Below are 26,062 nucleotides of genomic sequence, written 5' to 3' on the forward strand. Positions count from 1 at the left end.
AATGCTAAGCGCTCAAGGAACGACCATGAATGCAAGCATGCTGTCCTCTGACACTCGGACAATTCCATTTGGAAAAGCAAGGAGCCAGAAGGGACACAGGAGGACGAGACACTGGGCAGACCAAGAGAAAGGTGTGAAGGCAGGGCACTGCAGGGGCAGGGGCCTGAAATAGAAACAACAAACGCTAATTAAACAAGTGAGCAAAGAACAGTAACTCAACCATCTAGAAAGATCACTCGGGAAGAAAGTGAGGAATCTAGACACGAGGGGAGAGGTTAAGCAGGAATTACTACGATCAGACTAGCAAGACGGAGGGAGAGGATGGTTTATATAGGGTGTGACATCAGGACACTGAGGTGAAGTGTGTTGAGCCTCATTAGAAGGAAGAAGTCATTGTGGGGTACACAGATGAAGGAGACCCTTGGAAGGGACCAAGTTGTATTTGCCAAAACAAGGGCTTCAGGAGGAAGAGTGACTGAGGGGACAGGGATGTGGTAAGTGCAGAGTTAGACGTAATGAGTTTGACGGGCCTTTGTGGCAATCGCTGGGCTGTTCCTAGAGTCTGTTAAGCCAGTCAGTCTGGAGAAGCAAGAGGTTTGGACTGGGAGACACACAGTGAATAGCAGTAGGCGAAATAAGAACTAAGGTTGAGGTCTGGGGAAGGCTAACAATTATGGTTGGGCCAGATAAGCAGCCACTTGGAAGTCTGCTTCTGCCATCATCCTGAAGGAGTAGAAGCCAGAGGAAGCCAGGCAAAAGAGAAAGGTGTTACTCCATTGGGTCAGTTGTTCAGCAATGTAGAGACAAGGAGGCTCAAGCCCAAGAGAGGAAAGAAGGCCAGAGGGTGCTGAGGGTAGCGCTCGCAGCAGTGGTGTCAGTTTTGGGGTGTCTATCTTGCTAGTTCTGAAGGAATCAACCCCATTTTTCTTACCTATACCATGGCCTTTCTGTTGGTACACCCAAGGGTTTCACACAGATATATTCATATTCTCTCTCTCTCTCTCTCTCTCTCTCTCTCTCTCTCTCTCTCTCTGTCTTGTCTTGTCTTGTCTTGTCTTGTCTTGTCTTTTCTTTTCTTTTCTTTTCTTTCAAGACAGGGTTTCCCTATGTAGCCCTGGCTCTCTTTGACTAGTTCTACAGACCAGGCTGGCTTCAAACTCAGAGATCCATCTGCCACTGCCTTGCTAGTGCTGGGGTTCCAGCAAGTGCCACAAATGGCCTGGGTTACAGCTATACTCTCATGTTCTGCATTAGGAAGACTTCTCCGGGGTGGGCCACAGGTGAGATGCATGGTTCCAACCTACCCCTGAAACTAGTTCTTGTACTTTTGTTACATGTTGGGGCTCTCTGAATCTCTTCAGTTAAGAAAAAGCACACATCCATACGACATCATCTGTGGTTTAAGGTGCTTTATGGACAGCCTGCCTAAAGTGCAACTGACAATCCCCTTAGGACCTCTGACTAAAGACTCAGTCCCAGAACAACTAACCCTAACCCTAACCCTAACCCTAACCCTAACCCTAACCCTAACCCTAACCCTAACCCAGCTCCACTCAGCTTCAGGCTGTTCAAAACACGACAGAATCATTGCAGAGCTGCAGAAGGAAGCTGGCTTGCACTGACCCTGAGCTGATAATTCCTTATTTCCATTTTCAGCAATGTAGAGAGGTTCTGCTTCCCTTTTCTGAGAATCCTGACACAGGCAGACAACCAAAACAAGCCAGCCAGCCAGCCAGCATGGGACACACACACACACACACACACACACACACACACACAAAACCAGACTACAGCAGGGGGCCTCAAAGTTGCAGCTGTGGAGGGGCCCCAGCCTGACTGTGACCTTATCCTTGTACACAGGTCATGTACTAGACCACTCACACACAAGATACATCCCAAGTCCAAGTGCTTACTGGAAGCAGGGGTGTGTGGGTTTCGCCCATTGCCAGGACAGATGAACCCAGACACGCTGGTGGGCTTGGCACGGCTGACGTGTCCACAGGGCAGGCTGGTGGGTTGGGCTTCATTACAGCAGGCTCCTGGGTTCTGAGATCTAAAATTCACCAACATCCTTTCCTTTTCGAAAGCGATTAAGTTCGGGGCATGAGGACGTGAGAAGAAAATTCTCAGGTCGTAAAATGTGAGCAGCTGACTGTGTTTAAATGGTCACTGCTCTCCTACTCCAACATCTCTAGTTCATTCCTGCTTTCAGATTCATTTGTGGAAATTTCTGTCTATTTTTCTTATAGTTAAAAATACATATATATATATATATATTCCCACTAAAGAAAATCTGGGAAATGACTACAAACACACCCACAGTTTACTTCTAAACTCTAGAGTAGTGTGATTTATGTTTATATAATTGTTTGCATACATTTCAACTTCCTGGGGACATGGCTATTGTTCGAGGGGAGGCGTTCCTGGTGGGGGCAGAGGAGCCTGTCACCACAGACAAATGGGACAGGATCCTCTGACCTTGTGACTCCCTGTGCTAGCACCTTAGTGGCTGAGAATTATTTAGTCTGTTTTTTTTTCTCCCAAGTTGGTGGAAATTTCCCACTGCTTATGCCTACCCTCTTTACTTCCCCAAATTGGAAGACCCAGAAAGAAAAACTTCGTCCCCACCCCGGAAGGTCTTTCCTATGAGTTTTCCTGCTTTGGTGTTTCTAGTGTTTTCTTTTCAGCCCTGGTGTTACCCACAGCCATCTGGAAACTGTTTCTCAAAACACTCCGGTATCGATTTAGAGCAAACCACGCCGCGCTGTGGCGATGTACTTGGTCCTGCCACGGCGAATGGTATTTCTCTGGGTAGACAGCTCACTAACAGTGACTCTTGCAAAACAGAAAAACCGCAAATTCAAAGGATGTAAACCAGAACTGCAAACACAGCAGAGGTCTACTTAGAGAATGAGAGGCAGGACGAGAGAGCTGCAGTTTCCACGTGTGAACATCTCAGAGGCAGGGGAGACGGCTCAGCAGGTAACGAGCTCACACTGCAAGAGCAAGGGATGGAGTTTGGAACCCCAGTATCTGTGCGAAAGGGTGCCATGTGAGCATGGAGCCCACCCTCAACCCAGCAGAGGAGGGAGAAGTAGTGGCTTGGGGATGGGAGGGGACAGTGAGAAACAAGCTAGCTACACTAGCCAAATCAGTCAGCTCTGGGCTCAAATAAGACACCACAAGGTGAAGGGTGATTGAAGAGGTCTCCTGAGGTCTTCATACATGCATGGCTATATGTACCCACACACACACAAGTGCCTGCACACATGTGAGCGCACACACACACACACACACACACACACACACACACACACACACATACACTAAATAGTAATAAAAAAGACTTTAAAGAATAGATTCAGAATGACAACCACACACTTGAATTTACAACAGCGGACAAGATGAGCTCGTGTGTTAGGAGGCAGCGAGGATCTTCTTTCTTAGCTTAGAGTGGCAAAGAACAAGCATGAGGTCAGTGTCACAGAGATGACCCACCCCCTCCACCCCCTTTTAAATGTCTGCATTTTTCTCTGAATGCCTCCGCATCTGTGATTCGTGTAGCAATTGTTTCACCCCAGGCCAGCCTTGGTCACTAGATGTAGTGTTTCAATGGCGGAGAAATGCGACGACTGACAAGTGTGAGCAGTGGACTGCACTGTCTCCTTGCCCTCCCTCCTCCATTTGTGATTCTCAGTCCAGGGAGAACCGAAAGGGCTCTAAGGCCATGTGAACCACCAGTGTTCCTTCCTCTAATGTAATGGCATGACATGAGCGTTGACAGCGACAGCTGAGGGAACCACTTCAGAGCATTAGTGCTGCACTCACAGAGCCCTCCCGCCTCAGGGACAGGCTGCTACTACCACTTACCAGCTGACAGGGACAGAGACTCAGTCTTAGAGACTGGGTGAGGAGGACACAAGGCTGCTGAGGGATCGAATGGTAACTGATGCCAGCTCACGGATTTTAGAGTCTGTAGATGAACGCGCTCACCAGACAGCTCGAATGATACAAATAACTCAGTGCAATGCCAGCCTCCAGCGCCAGCCTCCAAGTCCATTTCTTCAATTGGAAAGGGGAGGGGAAGAACAAACTCGGGATGGAGAGGCAGACTGACTTTTCTAAAAGCCAGAACTCAGATGACCCTGGTTCTCACCCAGAACTCTCTCCTTGATTACTTTCGCTTTCTCCCAGAATTACTTTCTGTGCTAGTTACTATTCTATTGCTCTGAAGAGACACCATGACCAAGGCAACTTATAAGAGAAAGCATTTCACTGGGGGCTTGCTTACGACTTCAGAATGTTAGTCTATTATCATTATAGCAGGGGGAGTGTGGTGGCAGGCAGGCAGACAGGCAAGCCAGGCCCTGGAGTAGTAGCTGAGAGCTACATCCTGATCTACAGGAAGCAGGCAGAGAGAGAGAGAGAGAGAGAGAGAGAGAGAGAGAGAGAGAGAGAGAGAGAGAGACTGACTGGTGTGGGCTTTTGAAACCTCAAATCCCACTCCCAGTAACATACTTCCTCCAACAAGGCCACACCTACTGCAGCAAGGCCACACCTCCTAATCCTTCTCAAACAGTTCTACTCTCTGGTACCTAAGCATTCAAATTTATGAGTCTAAGGAGGTGAGGAGCCATTCTCATTCAATCCACCGTGGGTCCCATCACCAAGCCTAAGACCCTCATATACATGCCTCAACTGATTCCACCCAATGACCAATTCATGTCAATGTCTAACAGCCTTTCAAACTCAACATCCAAACTTGGCCAATGACTCACACTCCTGTAGCCCAAGATACTTTCCCATCCAGGATGACAGAACAGGGGCCTGAAGAGAAGGTTTGGTGGCTATGTAATCTGTATCCCCAGCACTCATGTAAAGAAACCAAAGACATAGCAGCACACACTTGTAACCCCAGTGCTGAGGTGCAGAGCCGGAGAGATCCTGGAGGCTCTCTAGCCAGCTACTCTACCTAAGATAGCAAACTTCAGATTCAATTCGAGACCCTGCCTCACAAAATAAGGTGGATAAGACTAGTTAGACAGAATGACTAGGCTTGATGGGGACAAGAAGGAGGAGTAGCCCATACAGTTGGGAAGAAAGGAATGGGAGGGTGGAGAGGGAGTCAATAGGTTCAAAATAAATTGTATAAATTGAAATTAATAAAAAATATTTTAAAGAATAAGGTAAAGCAATTCTAATGTTCACTTCTGGTCTCCACAGATGCCCACACAGGTGAACATATGCGCACACATGCACATGAGTTTGCAGGCATATGCACACACACTCACAGAGACAGACAGACAGACAGACAGACAGACACACACACACACACACACACACACACACACACATACACACACATGGGTGGAGAGCAGGAGGTGGCAGCATTCTTCCCAGAAGCCAAGGCAAGTCCTTGGCTTCTCTTTTCCTCTTATACTGCTTCTCTCGTGCTCGTTTTATGAAGGGGAAGTTTGTGGGGATGCCTCAGGGGATTCTTTAAAGTGGCCAGCACCCCCCGCCCCAGAGCACTTGTTAAGGGAGCACATGCCTGCGACTCACTCCTGGAGACCTTTACAGATGCAGCCGTGTGAGCTATACCTATTACGGTGCCGTCCAGAAACATTCGCCTTCTGATTTATATTCTCTGCTATTTGATAAATCCTTCCTATCTCCTAAACATCAGTCTTAAAGTGCTTTATAACTCTAAATTAAATAACTTACACTAACTCATAGTAAGTCTAGGCAGTTCTAGTATTATTCCTTTACAAAGATAAGGAATAGGAGACATACAGAGGTTAAATAACTTATTGAACCTCATAATTCAAACGTGAGCAGACTGGCTAGAGACTTAACCATCTTGCCATATTCCAATCATGCAATATACTTTCCCACCGGTAAGTTCTCCTCCTATATGTAGAGACACATATGCAATAAAGTAATTGACTCTTTTAACCCGGCTTTCTTACAGCCAGGACCCACGTCTGCAAAGGGCCCAGCTCGATAGGTGCACATGCTGTATCCTGTTCACAAGAAAATTGCAACCATACAACGGAGGATCCAAGCCCCTTATCCTGTGATCACAGCTGAGGCCATCCAAGCCACCCAGATTAGAGGCTAATATGTGACATTAAACGACTCTGATTCTTTGGAACCGTATGCTCAGGCATGAGGAACTTAGAACCCAACAACAACAGGGCACGTGAACACCAGGGCCCTGAGTGTGTTGGGTGGTACAGATAGAGGAGTCAGGAAACACTATGCCCGGGCCAGCACCACCCACTCGTGCCAAAGAAACTGACAGGTGAGTGACTGTCAGACAGGCTATAACTCAAATAGGTTACCCCATCCTCATATGCTTCCTTTATAAAGTTGAGTTTATAAACAAAAACTCCCAGGAAGAGGATATAGAAAGAGAGAGAGAGAGAGAGAGAGAGAGAGAGAGAGAGAGAGAGAGAGGTGCCTCAATGACACTGCTGACTGTGTGAACTGATAGTGCAAAAATGAGGGCAGCTTTCTCCCACTTGGCTCTCCACGGGTGTGCAAGCAGTGCACACACGGCCCACTGATGCTTTCCAGTGCTTTCCCTTTTGTTTCCAGACACCAGTGACTTAGTGGAGACTAAGAGCACAGCTTCCAAACCTAAGGGATTAAAGGAAGTGGGTTCAAAGTCCAGCTTCACTCCAAATGCAAACAAATTTTAACCTCAGACCCTGCCTCAGATGCAAAATGAGATATTCACTGCCTGGAGTTGCAAAAAAAGGAAAACTCAATGGGTGAGGGTTTCTGACAGGGACCTTGATCATTTCAATAACAATATAAGTTTTCCACACACTTCAGCTGTTCAACATCTGAAGTGAGAAAATGCAGACACAAGAAAAAATAATTAGGTTTGGCAAGAGTGGAGAAAGAAAGTGAGCTGCGGTTCTGACAACTTTGGGCACAAAACACTTAATATGTACAACACCCATCATTTTATCCACTGCCTGACTAGACTCAGTCTAGCCACTTAATCATGGCATTCTAGGTCTTCTCTTCCAAAAGTGTCCATCAAGAAAGACGCACAGGTGTATTCAATTTCTTAAGCAAAGGAGGAAGTGGACCTGTTTAGAAATGGTTCTTTGGAACACCTCCCATCTGTGTTGTTAGAAATTGGCAATTCAGTTCACAGGTTAGCAGCGGCAGTTCCAGTCACTTGAAAACATTTCATGGATACACCACCAGCAGTCTAGTTCTATAGAGCAAACACAAATCAGCAGTGGTGGCACTACCTAGCACACAGATAGCCGGGCCTCAGCCTCAGCCTCAGCACAAATCAGCAGGAGGGATCAGGAAGAATGCCAGGAGAGGTTCTCAGCAGTATCTCTCTCAGGGAAGCAAAGATCAGCAAAGACAAGAGACCAACAAGCATTGAACAGCTAGCTCTATAAGCAAATGTAGCTTAGCCTCCACCACTGCCCGTGAGTCCTTTTTACACTCCCTCCTGAAATCATGTCCTCCCATGGGTCTTGCCTCAGCACATACATCTCGGTTGACATCATTCTGCCAATCAGCCTGATTCCACAGAAATTTTTTGGTGCTTCTCTCTTTATGGAGTCTCAACAAATCCAGCTCAATTATGCAATGCAAGGCAGACCAATACATGCATGCTGCTAGCAAAGAATCCTTCATCCTGTGTCCTTTCACGTGCTTGCTCTAGCAAGAGCATCCTTTCTCCTGTGTCTGCTTCAGTGAAACATTACTTCAGGAATCTTCCTTAGCCTTCCACCTGTGCCCACTTCAGGAAATCCCCAGCAAAACACCATCCAACACAACTGACTCTCCGAAGAACCAGTAAGTCTCCACTTCGTGGAGAAATCCCTCGGTGGATAAAATTGGTTGTCACGCAAGCATGAGACCCTGAGTTCAAATCCCCAGCACCCAAGTAAAAGCCTGATATATAGCGCAAGCATCTACTATCATCTCAGCAGGAGGTGAGACAAGGAGGAAAATCCCTGGAAGCTTGAAAACCAGCTAGTCTGGTATATGCAGGAAAAAACAAACAAACAAACAAACAAAACAAATAAACAAACCCAAGAGACCCTGTTTTATAAAGGTGAAAGGTGAGGACTGGCATCTGAGGTTACCCTTTGACCCTCACACTAATGTGGTGAAGAGGGGGAGGAGGAGGTAGAGGAGAAGGAAGAAGAGTGAGAAAAAAGGGAGGAGGGAAAGAAAGAGTAGGGAAGAAGGAGCAGCAGCAAGAGCAACCAGCTACCTTCAAAGGGCAGGCAATGGAGGACAGTATCAAGCTGGTAACGGTTTGGCACCTCGCTCCCATATTCAAACAGATTGGAAGCAGCGACAGGCCCACTACTACCCTGGCTGACATTTGTTCGAAAGAATTCAATGCCCTTTTATTCACATAGTACATTTGCACGGAGCCACAGCATAAAAGCGGCACGTTCTTTCGATAAGTGTGATGGTTTCCAGCCTGAAAGAGAAGGGTGTAATTATCTAAATTTAAAACTAACGAGGAGCGTTAGGTACTAGCAGTTGAAGATCTGCGTGGCACAGAACGTGAGCTGGAGAAATCCTAGCTAGATGGCGGGGCTCTAACTCCTTAGTGTCACCATCCTCGTGCAGATCTGGGAAGCAACGTAATCCACACCAGCTAGTGACAGGAAAGGTGGGATCAGTTAACACGGACGTGTCCAGGGATCCCTGCATGACTTTGAACCACCCAATTGACCTTTAAACCATTTTAGAAGGAGAGAGAGAGAGAGAGAGAGAGAGAGACAGACAGACAGACACAGACAGACCGGTTGCCTGCCAGATGACAGAGTTTATGGTAGGGTTAGACTTTATTTATAAAGAGGTCTGACATCCTTCGCTTCAGAGTGCTCTCCTATTAATAAAACAGGCATGTTAAGAAGGTCACATCAGAGTCCTGTGCTGTTTGCCTGCTAATGAATTATAATCATTGGTTAGGAGGTTGTGCAAATTTCTACGTGCATGAGCATTCATATTAGATAGTCGGAGGGCAACTGAACAAGGAAGCACCCACACCATCTCCTCAGCTTTCTGTCCACTCTCTCATCCCACATGAAGCAGTCTTGTCAGGGAGCCTGAAGTGAGTCACCAATGCAGAACCACAGTCCACGGTGGTTCATTCCCTACAAAACCAGTGCTCTTGCCTCACGAAATCCTATTTCTACTCTCCTCCCACAGTACCTGCTTTTTCGCAGAACCACACAGTTCCTGCTCTGAACTCCTGGCACTCGGTACCCTCTTAGTCATTTGCCTACTTACTGTTTGTGGTCTTGCCATTAACTAATATTAATTTATGTAAATACTATATATATTCCTTTACTCTCAGAATAGAGGCTGTGTGAGATGACACAGAGTCCCTGTAACTCCTTCCTCAGACTTTTGTACCCAGAAGGATTGTCAATACCATCCTGGGAGTCACTTTCCAAAGGCTATACTGGACCATCACAAACATCGAAATCATTGACCACCATCTTCCCATCAGTGAAGCCACTGGAGGTCACCAGTCCAGGTTAGTAAGGGGCCAGCAGGTGCGCAGGATGGACAAAACATGCAAGGACTTGAGTTTTCAATACCGCCCTCTTGTTATCAGTTTGCTTATCTTGTAACCTGTTGTCTGTCTACAGAACTTAGACTAGTATTTTTATGTTAGTTATGACCCTTCAGAAAGACAGCAATGGTACTGTAAATCTTTTTCCCACAACTGTCCAATATCCGCACATAAGGGCAATGTTCTAGGTATCTGAGGTTTTGACATATTTGACACATGATATTTCAGATATGCCAGATGAATGTTCTCCAATGGGAGAGTGGCACTTTCTCAGTCTGCTCGACATCTTATCCTTCCTGTCTATAGTCTCTTGTGGTCTGCTCTTAAGACCAGGGTTCTGGTTTATGGCATCTTTTGAAACTTCAAAGTTTCTGGGAGACTAAGGTGCAGGGCAATGCTCAAATGCCTCGTAAAGTCACCGAGGGAAGGGCACTTTGAAGCCGGGTGTGTTGGAGGAGAGGAAATCACTTGCTTTTCAGAATTATCTGGAGAGAGAAACAGATGGCCTCAGGCCTACAGAACAAGAATTCTGGTTCCAAACTTTCTTACTTACCTTGGAGATTTGCCTGTTTCAGAAACATACCTGCTAAGTGTGATTATCTGCCCAATATTTCTTATTTTATAGAAACAATATGCGCTGTTTCTAGAATTTTCTACCCATATCCCATTGAGCCATCACGTGCTCATCTTACCTAGAGACAGGTCTCCTAAGCCACTATCCAGCATTCAAAACTTTGAAGCTAAACATATGTCACGTGTTCACATGCTGTATATTAGGGTGGGCAGATAATAGCTATCTGGCTCCTACAGAGAGGTCACCCCTTGTTTATGTCTAAAACCAAGGAGGAGGAGGAAGAAGAGGAGGAGGAGGAAAAGAAAGAACAAAAGAAAAGAAAAGAAAAGAATCCTGTTTCATTTCCTGCACAAAGCAACATGTTCTCTCTTTAACAACCATTTTTCAAACACTCTGTCACTGCAAGAGCAATGAGTCAGAGCGGAGAGGATTGTTGTGACTTGCCCCTCCTATTGCAACAAGCCAAAGAGTTTTGGCCTGGCTGATCTTGGATTCTCAGAGGATTATTTATCTTGGGGTAGAGATGGGCTGCAATTTGCAAATGACTGCACCATGCAGATGTTTGGTCCTGAGAACTAAACCGAATGAGACAAGAAATCTCTTGGTCTGACTCTGCTAAGATTCAGCCAAAGGTCCGCCCAGTGGGCCAGCTCCAGAGGAGGTTAGACTGGAAGGACAAAAGAATACGAGGGACTAAGATTTGGATGTGTGGACAGGCCAGGGAGAGAGAAGGCTGGAGCCAGATGAAAGGGTGTGTGCTCAATGACAGGATGGAGATGCTGGACAGAATTACAAGGGGGTGGGACAAAGCAACCCTTGTATGCTTCTACAAGCTCCAAATTGGAGCTGCTTTGCAGTTTCTCCTTAGGAGAATTGCACATGACATTTAATGAAAGCCTGGGCGGGGTGGCACACACCTGTAACTCTAGAACTTAGGAGGCTGAGGCAGGAGGATTTCTTAGAGTTCTAGGCCAGGCAGAGCTACAAAATAAGGTTCTGTTTAAAAAAAAAAAGTAAAAATAGCAAGCGATGAATAAGAATTGGAGGGTTAGTCACTCCTACATCCTGATGCTCAAGGAGGCCTAGGGCAGAGTGCTAGAAGCTTTCATAAGCCCTCCCTTTCAGCTCTTCCCAGGAGACCCATCTTAATGTCTGCCTTTCCTACTTTTCATTGTGAGGCCTCTGGGCCAGCAGCACCAGCATCCTCAGAACAGCAGGCAGAAAAGCTTACTCTCAGGCCTGACCCAGCTTTGACTGATTCAGAAACTCTGGGGTGGGGCTGCGGGCAGAGTCAGCAATTTCTGTTGACTGGCGCCTTCTAAGGGACTTTGAAGAAGTTTGGGAACTACCTTATTAGATGTTTGTTCATTTTTGATGCTATTATAAGATAAAGATGTCAAGGTAAGAGAGCACATGCATTGTGGGAAGACTCGTGAAAAACACAAGCTGCTCCAGGATCAGTTAAAGAGACTTTCCTATTCCTGGCATTTTGAGACACGTGAAAGGGACGCGGGGCTACTGGGTTGATCAGGATCTTGCCACCTCTTGCTTTGAATTTCACCAATTCCAAACCTCTCTCCGTAGTGCTACCAGAGGTTTGTGCTTGTCCTGAAAATCTGACCTTGTTAAACCTCAACTTAACTTCACTGGGAGCCTGGTAGATGACGCAGGAGGTAAGAGTGCCTGCTCTACACCCCGAGAGTCTGAGTTCATTGATGTCCTGCACCCATGTAAAAGGCTTCATAGACTGGTGTGAAGGACAGAGACTGGAGAGTTGCAGGGTCTTGCTGACCACCAGCCTAGCTCCAGGTACAACGAGCCACCGTGTCTCAAGAGAATGGGGAGATGGTAGAACAGGGTACCCCAAATCTTCCTCTGGTTTCTATGTGCACACACAGCAAACAACACACACACACACATACGCATACATATACACAGAGACACCTGACAAAGATACTCACAAAGAACACACACACACATACGCATACATACACACACAGACAGACACTCTCAAAGAACACACACACACACACACACACACACACACACACACAGATATACACACAGACACACAGATACAGACATACACCTCTGCTCTCAGTAGCTACATCCTGCCTATAAGATAAAGGCCCAAGTGCCTGGTCCACAAACCCAAATCCTTCATAATCTGCCTCTGGGTAACTTCCCTGACCTCGTTTTCTTTCAGTTTCCGATCCCCGAGACTGTATCTCCCTATCTTCAGGAAGCTTATACCGTCTGTGACATGACACTTGGCCATGCCACTGACCTTGGTCAGCAGTGTGGAGCTGTAGGGGTAGGTACCAGTCGTCACTTCCCGGCCGATGCTAAACGCGATAGTGCTGTCCCATCGCAAGCCTTTCTCTGCCATAAGTGAGGTCAGTATGGTCCTTGAGGGAGGCTGACTTGTTTTGTTAAGTGATGTGGGACCCACCCAGACATACAGCATCAGTGAGCAAGAAGTTAGGGCGACTGCAGAACCATGGGATTTGGGGTTTCTTGTTATTTAGCCCAAGTGGGCTCCAGCAACACTTGTAATCTTCCATGCCTTCTCCTGTCTGTTCCACCCTGCTCTCGATAACCCTACTTCAGCTTCTCATTCTATCAACCACCCAAGTGGTCAACTCTCAAAATGGCCTTTGTCTTTACTGTGAGACCCTCCTAGATGCCGCAGACAAGTAACTGTGTCCAGAGGACTGTGCTACGGGCTTCCCGTTATTTATTTTTTTTAAAGCATACTGTCTCTTCACTATTTAATAAAATCAGTATCACTCATGTGGAGCCTAGCTCAGAGAATCAAAGCAGGGTGCCCAGGTTTCCTAGTCATAGTTAGAGCCCAGCTCTCACAAGGTGAGAGTCCACCTTTGAGTTTAGCAATGTGCCCTGTGCCACATACTTCTGTCCCTCCTCGGCCGTAGTTCCCAGACCTTCCCTCTCTGCCGGAAAGGAAAAGTCCACAGAGCAACAGCTGAAAAGCCACACTGATCTCACACTTGGAAGATCTGCAGTGAGAAATGCATCTCGGACACTGAGAAGGCGCTCACCCTCTGTGTGGGTATTTTGATCCTAAGCAGACGAGGCTCTGGCAAGCACAGGAAAACGGGGATAGTTTGTCTGACCTTTCACTTAGAGGTCCATGCCACAGGAGTGGAGTGGGATAACAAGATAGGCAGATGTCCACTGAGAACACAGACAGAGGTTTTTAGGGTTCGAGAGGTGAAGGCTCACAACTTCATGTGATATCTCGGGTTTAGAAACACAGATAAACATGTAGTCACCCATCTCTGTGATTCTCAGATTAAACAGCAAAGGGGCAGGGAAGATACAAGGCAAAGGACTTAACTAGACCACCTGAAACAGACATTCCATCAACTGCAGGAAGTTAGAAACACAAATTTTATTTTTTTTTTCAGCTGGTGGCCTTTTGTTATAAGGCCGGGAATTGTGCATGTGTGTTTCTGTTGCCCCTTACCTTAAAAAAATTACAAGCCACAAAATGCTAAAAATAATTCTCTCACCACTCCAATCACCTAAAGACAGACAGACAGACAGACACACGCACACATACACACACACACACACACACACACACACACACAGAGAGAGAGAGAGAGAGAGAGAGAGAGAATTCAACAAAAGTACCATAATATTCTTTTCACGAAACATCATAAGGTTACAAAGCATTGACTACTAATTGAAATTCATTTCTCTTTTCCATCTGCTCCCCCACAGTATATATTTATTACCTTTACATGATACTATCAACAACAGTAACATTTTTTCCCCCTTGGAGAGTAGAAAACTGTTAAATACTCCAAATGGCTGCGAGGCCAGTTTGGACAGGTCTGATTTACTCTTTAAACAATCACCACAATCACCCACTTCACAATAGTAAGAGCCAGCATTTTTTGAATGCTTGGGGCTATGCTTGATATTGTTCAGACAGTGGCTCATACAATCTTCCATACAACGAGTGCAATCAGAATGGTCACTTTATAAATAAGGGGAGCAAACAGCACAGGAAGCTTGAAGGAAACAAGGAGCAAGAGAAATGCAGAGGCAGGGGCAGTAGCTGCACAAAACCAGAGTTAATGATTCACTTACAGCCCTCAGGCAGCTCCTTTCAGCAGAGTCTATGGGAACACACACACACACACACACACACACACACACACACACACACACACACACACACACACACATTTTCAACTCTTCACTCTTCATCCCAGGAAGGGGCCTGCGTCCAACAAATCCGCCACCCCCCACCCCACCCCAGCCCCATCTTCAACTATCCATCCCAACGAGAGGCGGTGTCCAGCAAATTGCTTGGCAACGCGTTCAGGAAACTCCATCCAAGGCCCGGGGTCCAGGAGGCCCCTGGGCGCTGTCCAGCGGGCAAAGAGCCTGAGAGGCCAGGCTGGGGTCCCGACTCAGAACACCCCGAAGCTGGGGCGCAACGCCAAGGCCGGGATTTCGAGCGGGGGTGGGGCGAGGCACCATCTCCAAGGACACCTGTTGTCGCCTCCCCGCTCAGGACAACGAAGTCGCCCTGGCCGACTTGGATCTCTGCGGAGAAGGCACCGGCTGGCAAGAAGTGCTGCATAAGTGTGGGGGTTACAGGGGTCTCTCCACAAACACCCCGAGGAGGCCGCCTCGCCTCATCCCCCACTTCCCAGATGGGGCCCCTCCGGTTTGGTGGTGCGGTGGCGCTCCGCGTTGGCTCGGTACGCGGTGCTGGGAGATGCACGGCGCTAGGACCTCGCGGCCGGCGCCCCCCACCGTCCACCTGCGGCGCCTAGGTCGCTCCGGGTCGCGGGTCGTACTCACCAGCATCGAGATGAGCAGAGTCCCGGAGTCCGCACTGAGGTCCGCACCGCCACCAGCTCCCCAGCCTGACCCTGTCCCACCGCCGCTCGCGTGGAGCTCCGTCTGGGCCGCCGAACCTCCACTCCTCGCTCGCGACTCTGGGCTTGCTGGGCGCCCGAAGGCTCAGGGAGCAGCTCTCGCCGTTCCTGATTGGGCGCAGCTTGTGCAAGAGCCGCCCTCTGATTGGACAAGAGGAATGGGATGGGTGGAGCCATTCCCAGACCCAAGCTGCCCATGCCTTGGTTCTCACCGCACCTATAGGGCCAGGAGAACATTGAAATCTGTTTCAGCGCCCTGTGCACCCATTGGGGTGGGCCAAGCAAGCCCCCGGGGCAAGCAACAGTGTTTCAGGGGTGTCAGGGACTGGGGATCATTGCCGAGTCCTAACTACTCCCCCTGTGAGCTGGTGTTTGTGAACCTCTACCCTGTAGGGACCAGTGCTCCTTTTGGCCTCTCTCGTGCAAGCCACTTTGAGTTCACATTTATTTTCCCATACTTTTTAGTATAGGAAGCGTAGGGCTTAGGAAGACGCCGGTAAACAGTAGGTGACAAATAGTGTGTATGAACTCAGATTGAACTCTGTATGGTCTCTACGTACCAGACAGAGCTCACACAAGGGAGATAATTTGTCAGAAAGCCCACTACCATCAGTATATTAAGGACATTGTACTGGCAAGGAAAAGAACAAGATGAACTGATGTCACCGACAAAGAACTTAATACCTAGCTGGAGAGATGAAGCTGATTCATAACCTAATAATTACCCTAATATTAACATGGTGTATATTATTTGGCAGGCATTATTCCAAGAACTTTACATTCACTTTTAAAATCCAGAAATTCAGGAAAAGCCTGCCGTAGAGACAGCCTTGGGGATAGAACATAGATGTTCTAAAGATGCCAAAATTGCATCTAAAAGACCAGCAGGGCTCCAATTCCTGTGGGGGAGAAGAGGGACAGTAACAGTTCCCATCATCCATCTCTCCCCCCCCCATAGTTCTTTAACCCTCTCCACGTCCCCACCCACCTGTTCCAGATCTCTTAAAAACAAAAACAAGTGGTGTAAATCCCACACGCCACCCTTAAATCACCTGCTCTACCACCCTTGATAGTAGGCAGTGGATAAAAACAGCTCCATTTTCTGTCGTTTATATTAATGAGCCAGTAAATAGCACACCGTATGTGACCGAGTTCTATAAGCATTCTCTCTTGGCTCACAGAACCCTTAAGTGTGGCTGGGAGAAGAATGCTTAAAAAATATATCAGTTGGGAATCCAGCTTGACCCACTCTAAACTGTTTTCATTTATCCCAGAGTAAGAGACACAGTCCACAGGATAAAATTATGTCCATTTTCTGTCATTTATAGTAACAAACGAAGCATGGATTTCTTTATAGGAAAGGGGGCAGATTGGGCTCGGGTTGAGCCTTACGCGGTTGAAATACAGAGTAAAACAGGAGGCTAGGTGAAGAAAGTCCTTTCATGGCATCCCTCTTCAGGCATCAGAAGCACATGGCACCCAGCAACCTGTGAGTCCTGGCTGATTGCTTTCCATGGCTCTGGCTTTTGCCAAAGCAGAAGCCCCATTTGACTTGCTCTTAAGCTCACTCCAGAGAAGAGAAGCTCACTCATTCCTGCCAGAGTTGGAGGCTGACCCAAGATGACGTGTCAAACGACTCAATTCTGGCTGCTTTGAGCTAACCTCAGCCCACAAATGACCAGGTTTTGAAAGAATAAAGACCATGGAGTCTACTCTTCTTTATGGGTGAGGTCACTTATACATAGTTCTATAACTTGTCTCATCTAGGAAAAATGCTTTACTTAGTTCTGACTTCCTTCTCTCTCTACTAGTCCTTGGCACTGAAGTCTGAACCAAACGTCCATTCCTGTGTGAGGCCTTCACCAAGTCTCCCAGGCACAAAGGAACAGTTGTTCTGTCTATGGGTTACAAGTCTTCTAGACACTCTCTAAACATGCACTCGACTACAATTTCCAACAGGCTAATAAGTGCTATCCTATCCTACGTTCCAGCAGGGTACCCTCCAGTTCCTGAATAAATGGCTATTGACTTAAAATTAGCATCCATTCAATCCAATTGTAAACAAGTAATTCCTGTCTGTTGGACACTGTTGAGTAAAGAGAAAAATGGTATCTTTATTGTATGAACACAGGTGAGGTGAGGTTGGAGAGCTGGTTTACAAAAAGGTGTCAGTTTCTTTTTTTTTTTTTTTTTTTTTTTACCATTTCAGAAAGTTTACTTAATCAATATGAAGAATTCTGTTTGTCATAAACAAATGAATTGACGTCAAACCCACTCAGAGAACAACAGCAACAGACCCACTACTGTTATTTAAATGCGAAAGGCCCATTTTAGGCTCCTGAGTTTGAAAACTTGGGTCCCAGCCAGTCTGTCTTGGCAGGCTGAGAAATCTTGAGAAGATGCAGCATCTTTGCAGGAGAAAATCATCCAGGGATAAGGGTGCTGTGGGTTTTATAGTCTGTCCCTACTTCTTGTTTCTTCTGCCTCCTGGCTGTGGGTACGATGTGACCAACTCCTGCCACTGTGTCACTATGCTTTCCTTGCAACTATGAACATCACGTGAACTGCAAGTCCCAAGAAACTTCTCCTCCCTCAAGTTGCTTCTTGTTAGATATTGGTAGTATTAATGAGATAAGTAGCTAATCAAACATTGGTGTGATGAACGCTAGTTCTGTTCATCTCTTCCTAATTTTTTCAATTGTCATTCTGCCAATTCTTTTTTTTTTTTTTTATTAACTTGAGTATTTCTTATATACATTTCGAGTGTTATTCCCTTTCCCGGTTTCCGGGCAAACATCCCCCTCCCCCCTCCCCTTCCTTATGGGTGTTCCCCTCCCAACCCTCCCCCCATTGCCGCCCTCCCCCCATAGACTAGTTCACTGGGGGTTCAGTCTTAGCAGGACCCAGGGCTTCCCCTTCCACTGATGCTCTTACTAGGATATTCATTGCTACCTATGGGGTCAGAGTCCAGGGTCAGTCCATGTATAGTCTTTAGGTAGTGGCTTAGTCCCTGGAAGCTCTGGTTGCTTGGCATTGTTGTACTTTTGGGGTCTCGAGCCCCTTCAAGCTCTTCCAGTTCTTTCTCTGATTCCTTCAATAGGGGACCTATTCTCAGTTCAGTGGTTTGCTGCTGGCATTCGCCTCTATATTTGCTGTATTCTGGCTGTGTCTCTCAGGAGCGATCTACATCCGGCTCCTGTCGGTCTGCACTTCTTTGCTTCATCCATCTTGTCTAATTGGGTGGCTGTATATGTATGGGCCACATGTGGGGCAGGCTCTGAGGTGTCAGTTTCTTAATAAACTAAGCTCACAGTTGCAATACAACCCAGTAACTACTTATAATATCAAGAAAACTGGCTGGGCGTGGTGGCGTATGGCTTTGAATCCCACCACTCCGGAGGCAGAGGCTGATGGACTAAGTTAGAGACCAGCCTGCATAGCAAGTTCCAGGCCAGCCAGAGCTACACTTGAACTCGTGTAAATACATATCCTCACACATATTTCAAATATATTCACATCTATTTTTCATATACCTATATATATAAAAACAGAAAGCATGCTTCTGCATAAAAATTTGTCCTAGAATATTCGTAGTACTGCTATCCATCATAGCTGAAAAGTATGAAGTCATCAACTGTTCATAAATATAGCGAATACTGGGTGTCATGGAGTAGTATCATTTAGCAAATCAGTACAAACGAAGAACCGATATTTGTTACAGTGTGGCTGGATCTTGAAAATGTTATGCTAAGTGAAAGAAGAAGCCTGAAGCCAACGGTGACACAGTGTAGCGTTCCATCTCTATGAGACACTAGGCTAGGCAGATCTGTAGGGACATTATATGCAGCTCATCTGTGGGAGACGGAGAAATGAGGAGCAGTCGCTTAACGGCGACCAGGCCTCCTTTGGGGTAAAACGCCTTGTAAATAGGGAATGAACGTCTGCTGACTTGTGAAAAACAAACCTGTCACTATTACACAGCACACATTCTGAGAGTGAAGCAAATGCTCTGAGGAAAACGTTAATTAAATCTTACGATGAACTATCTGAAGTATCCTTCTCCACAGGGAGAGACTTTGGTAGGCCTATGAAAGGAAGCTAAATGTAATACAACTTACGGAAGCCCGGCGTTTCTACCTCTATCAGCCTGGGAAGAACGTAACTTCTTAGATCCATGTTGACTCACTCATAGGATGGGCTATGAAAATGGGATGTTCCTTGTCTTTTTGTCTTCTTCGTGTATATGTTATTTTGAGACGGATTATCACATAGTTTAGGCTGACCTTGAACTCACTGTGTAGACAAGGACGGCCCTGAAGTCCTGATCCCCCTCAAGCTTCACCTCATAAGTGTTGGGATTATACAGTCACATTCTACCACAGCCAGCAAAACACTTTTTATTTGAGCTATTTCATAAGGCAGCAATTAGCTGTGTGGCTCTCAGACTTGAAATGTGGTTAATTATGACTTGAAATATTGCATTTTGTTTGTCTGCTTTTCCAAGACAAGGTTTCTCTGTGTAGTTCCAGCTGTCCTGGAGCCCAATCTATAGATCAGGCTAGCCTCGAACTCACAGAGTTCAGCTTGCCTCTGCCTCCCGAGTATTGGGATTATTGGAATACCGTGCTTTAAGTGGTACTGAAATATGCATAGCTATATGTAGCTAATGACTACCACTATGTCATTCAAACCTGAGCTGGTTTGGAGAATTAAAACATTTTAGACATGTGTAGTGGTGCATGCCTTTAATCCCAGCACTAGGAAGGCGGAGGCAGGTGGGTTCCTGTGAGTTTGAAGTCAGTCCAGGCTACATAGTGAGTTCTAGATCAGCCAGAGCTACATGTCAAGAATGTCAACAACTGTACAAACAGACACCACATTAGAACCATCTTAACTGTTAAGGGAGTGGGAGAGCCTGTGTCTATACCCACAGCCCGGCTCAGAAACCCTTCAGGAGCATTTCACTCTTCCTTTCTCCTTTTCCACTGTCTTCCTGAGCAACAATCCAACAGGGGTTAAGCATGTCTTTATGCAAAATGCTTCCATGCACATGTATACATGGAATAGTCAATTTATGGAACACACTAGAGATAGGAAAGAATAACGATGTTGGACAACTTTAAAGCCCTGGTCCTAGGCTGAAGAGATGACTTGGGAGTTAAAAGAGGGTATCGTGTTTCATGTCCAGCAACCGTATCAGGCAGCTCACAACTGCCGGGAACCTGAGTTCTGGGGGATCTGACACCCCTTGATCTCCTTGTGTAATGTACTCATAGATGAGTAACACAAAATTTATTTTAAATGGTGGGTCTTGAGAAAGATAAGAGGAAGGAAAGACTTTTTAAAAATCTCTTTAAAGGGCATGGCCCTTTTCTCCAACACCACCACTCAGTGTTTTTACAAGCAGAAAATGTTGCTGCTAAGATGTTACTGTTGGAAAATCTTACAATCTGTAACATTACATTTATTGTGGCTTTTTTTTGGTGGGGGTGGGGGTGGGGAGCCACTGCTATAGCATATAGTTGTGTTGGTCAGAGGGTAGTTTGAAGAAATTGTCTCTCTCCTTCCACCCCTTGGTTTCTGGAGATAGAACTCAAATTGTCAGGCTTAGGATCAAATGTCTTCTTCTGTCTCATTACTCCGAAGACTCTTTTAGATCCTTTTTATAAACCACCACGTCCAGCTTTACAATATCCTTAACTCCTTCACTACCTCTAATCATCCTTTTATTGGGCTCGAAATCAATAGTATAGAACGGCACTGTTTTCTTGTCTTTGGTCTATAGCATGGTATCCTCCCAAGGCAAGATTCCTCTGTTACATAAATATTCACGGATTGTGTGTACGTTGTGCAGGAAAAGCCCTAGGTGCTACGGAAAGAAAGAATGACTCACTGCACACAGATCTGTAAGGAAGTACACAAGTAGCCTGGAGTTAACAAGCATCAAGTGCTTAGGATGACCCCTGGCAGGTCAGGAGAGATGGCTTAGAGGTTAAGAGCACTGACTGCTCTTCTAAAGGTCCTGAGTTCAATTCCTGAAACCACATGGTGGCTCACAACCATCTGTAATGGGATCCGATGCCCTGTACTGCTATGTCTGGAGAGAGAGGCAGTGTACTCATATACATTAAATAAATAAATCTTTTTTAAAAAAAGGATGATGCCTGATGTGTAGTGATAGGGACTTATTGGACATCATGGATAATGTCACTCTGGATCATTTAAAGCTCACAATCACAGATACAGTCAGCAGCAAATGCTTGCCCAAGTATAGGTATAACCCTGAGTTCCATCCCATATGGTGCAAGTAAGTAAATTGATTAATAAGAAAATCGAATTTGTTCTTTAAAATCTCCTGTGACTTTTAGTTTATGAAAGCTGCCTATTAGAGAAGATCATGAACCAAAAAGGAACAGGGCAGACTTGGGGTGTGGCTCCGTGGTAGAGCATTTGCCTAGGCTCTGGATTTAACCTTCAGCACGGCAAAGAAAAAGAAAATAAGGAATCAATATCTATTTAAAAAGAGCTTTGCTTGTACTGTTGCCATGGTTTGAAGTTTCTCCTTTTTGATCCATAAAAACACAAGGTATTTTTCTTTTCCCTCGGCACTCAGGATTCATTCCTTCATAATCCCATCCCTCAAAACAAAAGCCATTTCTCCTTTCTGCTCTCCTGTGTGTTTCCCGACATCCACGATAGATGTTTTCTCAAGTAATAGAGAGTCAGGGAGATGTCTTTTAAAACTCCTATAGCACATAAATCCAAAGCTGGAGTCCTTAACAGGCGAACATTCTCCATTTTAGAAGAAAGGATTGACAGGCCAACTTGGAGAGATGGTGTCTCTCTCAACACTACCAGGAAAAAAACAAAGGAAAGGCAATTAGCCAATATTTAACCAGAAAGAGCTCCAGGATCCAGTGGGGATGGAGAAAGGTCACTTAACAGGATGACCCAGAGTAGACACTGGACCCAGGACCACCTCTGTGTAACTCCAAATTCTGTGACTCCACGGCTGTTTATCTGAAGGCCCAAACATCTCTGAGCCAGTTTCTCACCTAAAAATAAGTGTGGTATCAGTATCAAAGAGTAAACTTTGATAATTAAATGGGACAATTGTACAAATACTTGGCATTTACAAAATGCTTAATTGCTTGCTAAGTAACTAGGCATTTATTTATTTAGGCTTTTAGGGGGGTATGTGATTATTTTGGTCTTCTTCTTTTTTTTTTTTTTTTTTTTTTGACAGACTCTCTGTTCTGGCTATCCTGGAACTTATTATGCAGACCAGGCTGGCCATCTGCTTCTCCCTCCCAAATGCTGGCCTCAAAGGCTTGCACCGCCACCACATGCCTTTTTAAGCTTCGCTATCATTGAAGATATAGCATTACTTACTGTCCCCTGCTACTCACCCTTATCAGTGAGTCAGTCCCCAAATCATCGCAGGGCTGTGTCCACACAGAGCCTGCAATCCTCCGTCCAGAACCGAACTAGCAGAAGGCTGGGAAGCAAGGATTTGGCAAAGCCCAAATCCAACCCCTTCTCCTCTCCAGCTGACAGGGACACACCCTGCCCTTGCAGCTTCTACAGCAACTGTTAGAACCTACACCTCCGATCGTTTTGCTTTTCCTAAGGATGGAGCAATCACACAATTTCAACAGAAAAAAAAAATCAATGCTGGAATCGGAGAGAGTGCGGACGGAGCCTGAAGTTTCCGATCCCCAGTTCTGAGCGGCAGTGAGAGAAGATGTTTGATGTTTGCAGAGTGGGGGCTGAGCTGGACAAGAAATGGAGCCGGCGCATGCTCGTACAGGCTAGGATATTAACCAGCTTGTGTTGCAGGATCACAAACAGTAGCCATCCTGACAAAACAGGAGCCCTAATCTACTAAGCGCTAAGTTCCAGGTGCTCTGCAGGTCGCGCCAATCATAGGCATCACCAGCATTCGAAGGAAAATTGTGCCAACCTTATTGCATCCTCGAGGAGGTCAATGCATCTCAGAGAAGGCCAGTGTTTACCTGCCTTGCATCCCCTGTAAGATCCCCAGGATCTGTGTTCACCAGCTAGGTCAATGCCCCGAGAAGCCAGCCAACCTTCTAAACCCTGCAGAGCACAAGACTCTCCAGGGACTCTTGTTTGGGAATGCAATTCTGCTTATCTAGGGAGGATGGGTACAGACCTGAAGTTCTAAATTCCCAGCAAGCTCTTAAGGGAGTGCTATTTGTCCAGGGTCTTCAGCTGGTGTCAACCTTGACTGTACAGCTAAAATGATCCAAGAGCTTTCAAACTGTGCCAGGTTCCCCTGGTCCTCTCTAGCGGTCTGAAGGCGCGGCTCCCAAAGAACGGATTCCAAGCTGTTACGGTGAAGAAACAAACAGCTGGCACTGAGACTTCAGTTGTGGAGGGACACACATCCGCAGGCTTCTGAGGACACTCTGTGACCTTGTGCTCCCTTTTCCCAGCCACCTAGGCCTCTGTGTCTGGCCTCCCAGGGAGGACGCCCTTGAAAGAGGCCTCTCTCCCAGCAAAAGTCCAAGCCTGGAAGAGGCTACGGCCACCACCTGTTTCCTTGAAATAGTTTGCAGCTGTGCTAAATGACCTCATCACTCTGGCTGTGTCGTGGGCCAAGTTGATCTGGAAAGCCCTCTTCCCAAGTCTGGGCTCTCCCTGCTCAGCACCAAGGAGCAGAGGGAGAGAGGGCCTTAGCTGCAGGGTGAGGTCTAGCTTGGCTGGGACTCTCAGAAAGAGCACCGCAACCATTTCGTGTTCCCCACAAGACGGCCTGTCCCTGGGCTGCGTTGGCTGTCATCCTGAGTGACACTTCCTCCCATGTTCACCCTCTCCATATATTTGGGAACCTATGAAACCCCAAGGGGTTCTTTCTTGTTCTCTGCACACCGTCCTCCAATGTATAAACAAACATTGAAGTACACACCAAAAAATGCAGAGTCCGTTTCTTCTTCCCTTCCCAGAGGCACCCGCCAGGACTGTCTGGACTCAGATCCTTCTCTGTGGGTATGTGTGGTTCCATTTTCCCCTGTGTACTTGCAGTCCCGGGGCGACAACCAGCGGGGGCTTTGTGCCACGCGATTTTGAATGCTGACTTGCTGGCTTGAGCATCTTTCTCATGTCGTTGCACACACTTATTATTTTAGCATCTTTCAAGCTTGTCTGGAAACCACACTCTCTTGGGAACATCATTTAAAATACAGAGGTTAACAGGTCTCAACCGAGGCCTGCGGAACGAGAATTTCTCCTGGAGGAGCCTAGGTAGTCTTTCCTTTTCGATTCTTTCTCTAAGTGTCTCAGGTGATTTTTAAGATTCTCCGTCTTTACAATGGTTGCATACACTCCATAGATGGATAGAATAGTCCTACCCCCACTACCCTTCATGCGCATGCGTGCGCGCACATCCAGCTGTGAAGCCGGGGTGTTGAAATACCATACAGGTGTTCTACCAATAAGCTTCTGTCTCAGGTCCCTATATCTTCATTCAGCATTTACCAATTTGTCCTAGGTTGTTGGACACTTGGGCTGTCCTACCTTTTTTTTTTTTTTTTTTTTTAAAACTGGGCTGCAAGTACATAGCCATTATGCAAGAGCCCATGCTCAGGTGGTTCTATAGAACAAACTTCAGTGAACGGAGCTGAAGGATATAAGCCTTATGGGATTGCTTCTCCACTCTAGGACACTTCTTACATCCTGGGACCTCACAGGGTGACAAGACCTTTTTCCAAGGTGTTTGTGAATCCAGAGCCTGCCCATGCTTCCCTATACTGTATGATTGGGCTATACGCTAAGCCCCAGGATAAAAATTTGTAAATTATATAGCTAAGACTGGTTCATCTATTAGAAACAGAAGGTGAGTCACATAAATCATTCGAACTCTTCAGGAGCCATTTTAATGAAGTCATTTAATCTCATATTCATTCAATCGTATGTAAAATATCTCAGTAGATATTCAAATGCAAATTATTAAACTTTTTGCTACGGTGTGGATATTCACACGTACTTGCATTCCTATGGAGAGACCTGATGCACTAGGGTTCTCTAAAGGAAAATAACTGATAAACTAAATATATACGTTAAAGGAGGATGTATTAGACTGACTTGCAGCGTGGTCCGGGTATTCCAACAGCAGCTGTCTCACACTGGAGAGGCTGAGATTCCAGTACTCAGTCCTCGAGGCTGGATGTCTCCTCTATCCCGCTCTGGCACCGAGGTCCTGAGGTTCTGGGAGAGCTGCTGGCCCTCAGTCCACACTAGGGCCGGGAAAAGCTGGCGAGATCAACAAAGGGCTGCAACGTCCACAGGAAGGACAGACTTTCGAGCTAGCAACAGCGATGGCAGGTAGACGAAGAAGCAAAAGCTTCCTTATTATCTGTTTATCTTGGCTGCCATCAGAAGGTGGTGGCTGATCTAGCAAGGGACTTCCTGCTTCAAATAAACCTGACCAAGGAAATTGAATGGCACTGGAATGCCCAGTCAATCGCTTGAGTTTTGGTTGATTGATAATCTGGTCAGGTTGCCAGTTAAGATCAGCCATCACGTGATTAGCAGCACAGCTGTGTTTGGTATTATAAGACAAGGTCTCGAGGTGGGGGTGGGGATGGGAGGAAGAACACCTATGGATAGGGTTAATGCTTATTAAGAGAAGCCCAAGAGTGGTCCCCTCATCCTCCCATCAATTGAGGATGCAGCATCTGTGAACCAGAAAGCAGGTTCTCATTGGACACAAATTCTGCTGGTCCTTCCCTCAGTCCCTATTGTTTATGGGCTTCAGGGTTCGAGGTTCTTTGTTACAGCAGCCAAGATGTACTAAAACAACGTTCTGGTCTGTTTTCCACATTATGTCTTTGAGAAAGGGTATGGATTTCACACTTAGTGTTTCCTCCCCTCAGACCAGCAATGTGGCCAAGGAATCATCAGCTCTTATCTTTATGTATATGAGAGATATTTACAAGGAGTAAACTGTTTGGCAATTCAGGA

The 26,062-nt window shown here is 46.3% G+C and overlaps 1 protein-coding gene across 1 annotated transcript in view; it reads right to left on the minus strand.

Annotated features, from left to right (window-relative positions):
• Ston2 (stonin 2) overlaps positions 1-15,138 on the minus strand; it is a 142,077-nt gene extending 126,939 nt beyond the window's left edge. The window contains 1 exon segment of the mRNA NM_001135874.2: positions 15,000-15,138. The gene's annotated coding sequence lies outside the window, so the exon portion shown is untranslated.
• Positions 15,139-26,062: the final 10,924 nt, after the last annotated feature.

The sequence above is a fragment of the Rattus norvegicus genome, chromosome 6, assembly GCF_021556685.1.
Source record: "Rattus norvegicus strain SHRSP/BbbUtx chromosome 6, alternate assembly SHRSP_T2T, whole genome shotgun sequence".
Classification (NCBI taxonomy): Eukaryota; Metazoa; Chordata; class Mammalia; order Rodentia; family Muridae; genus Rattus; species Rattus norvegicus.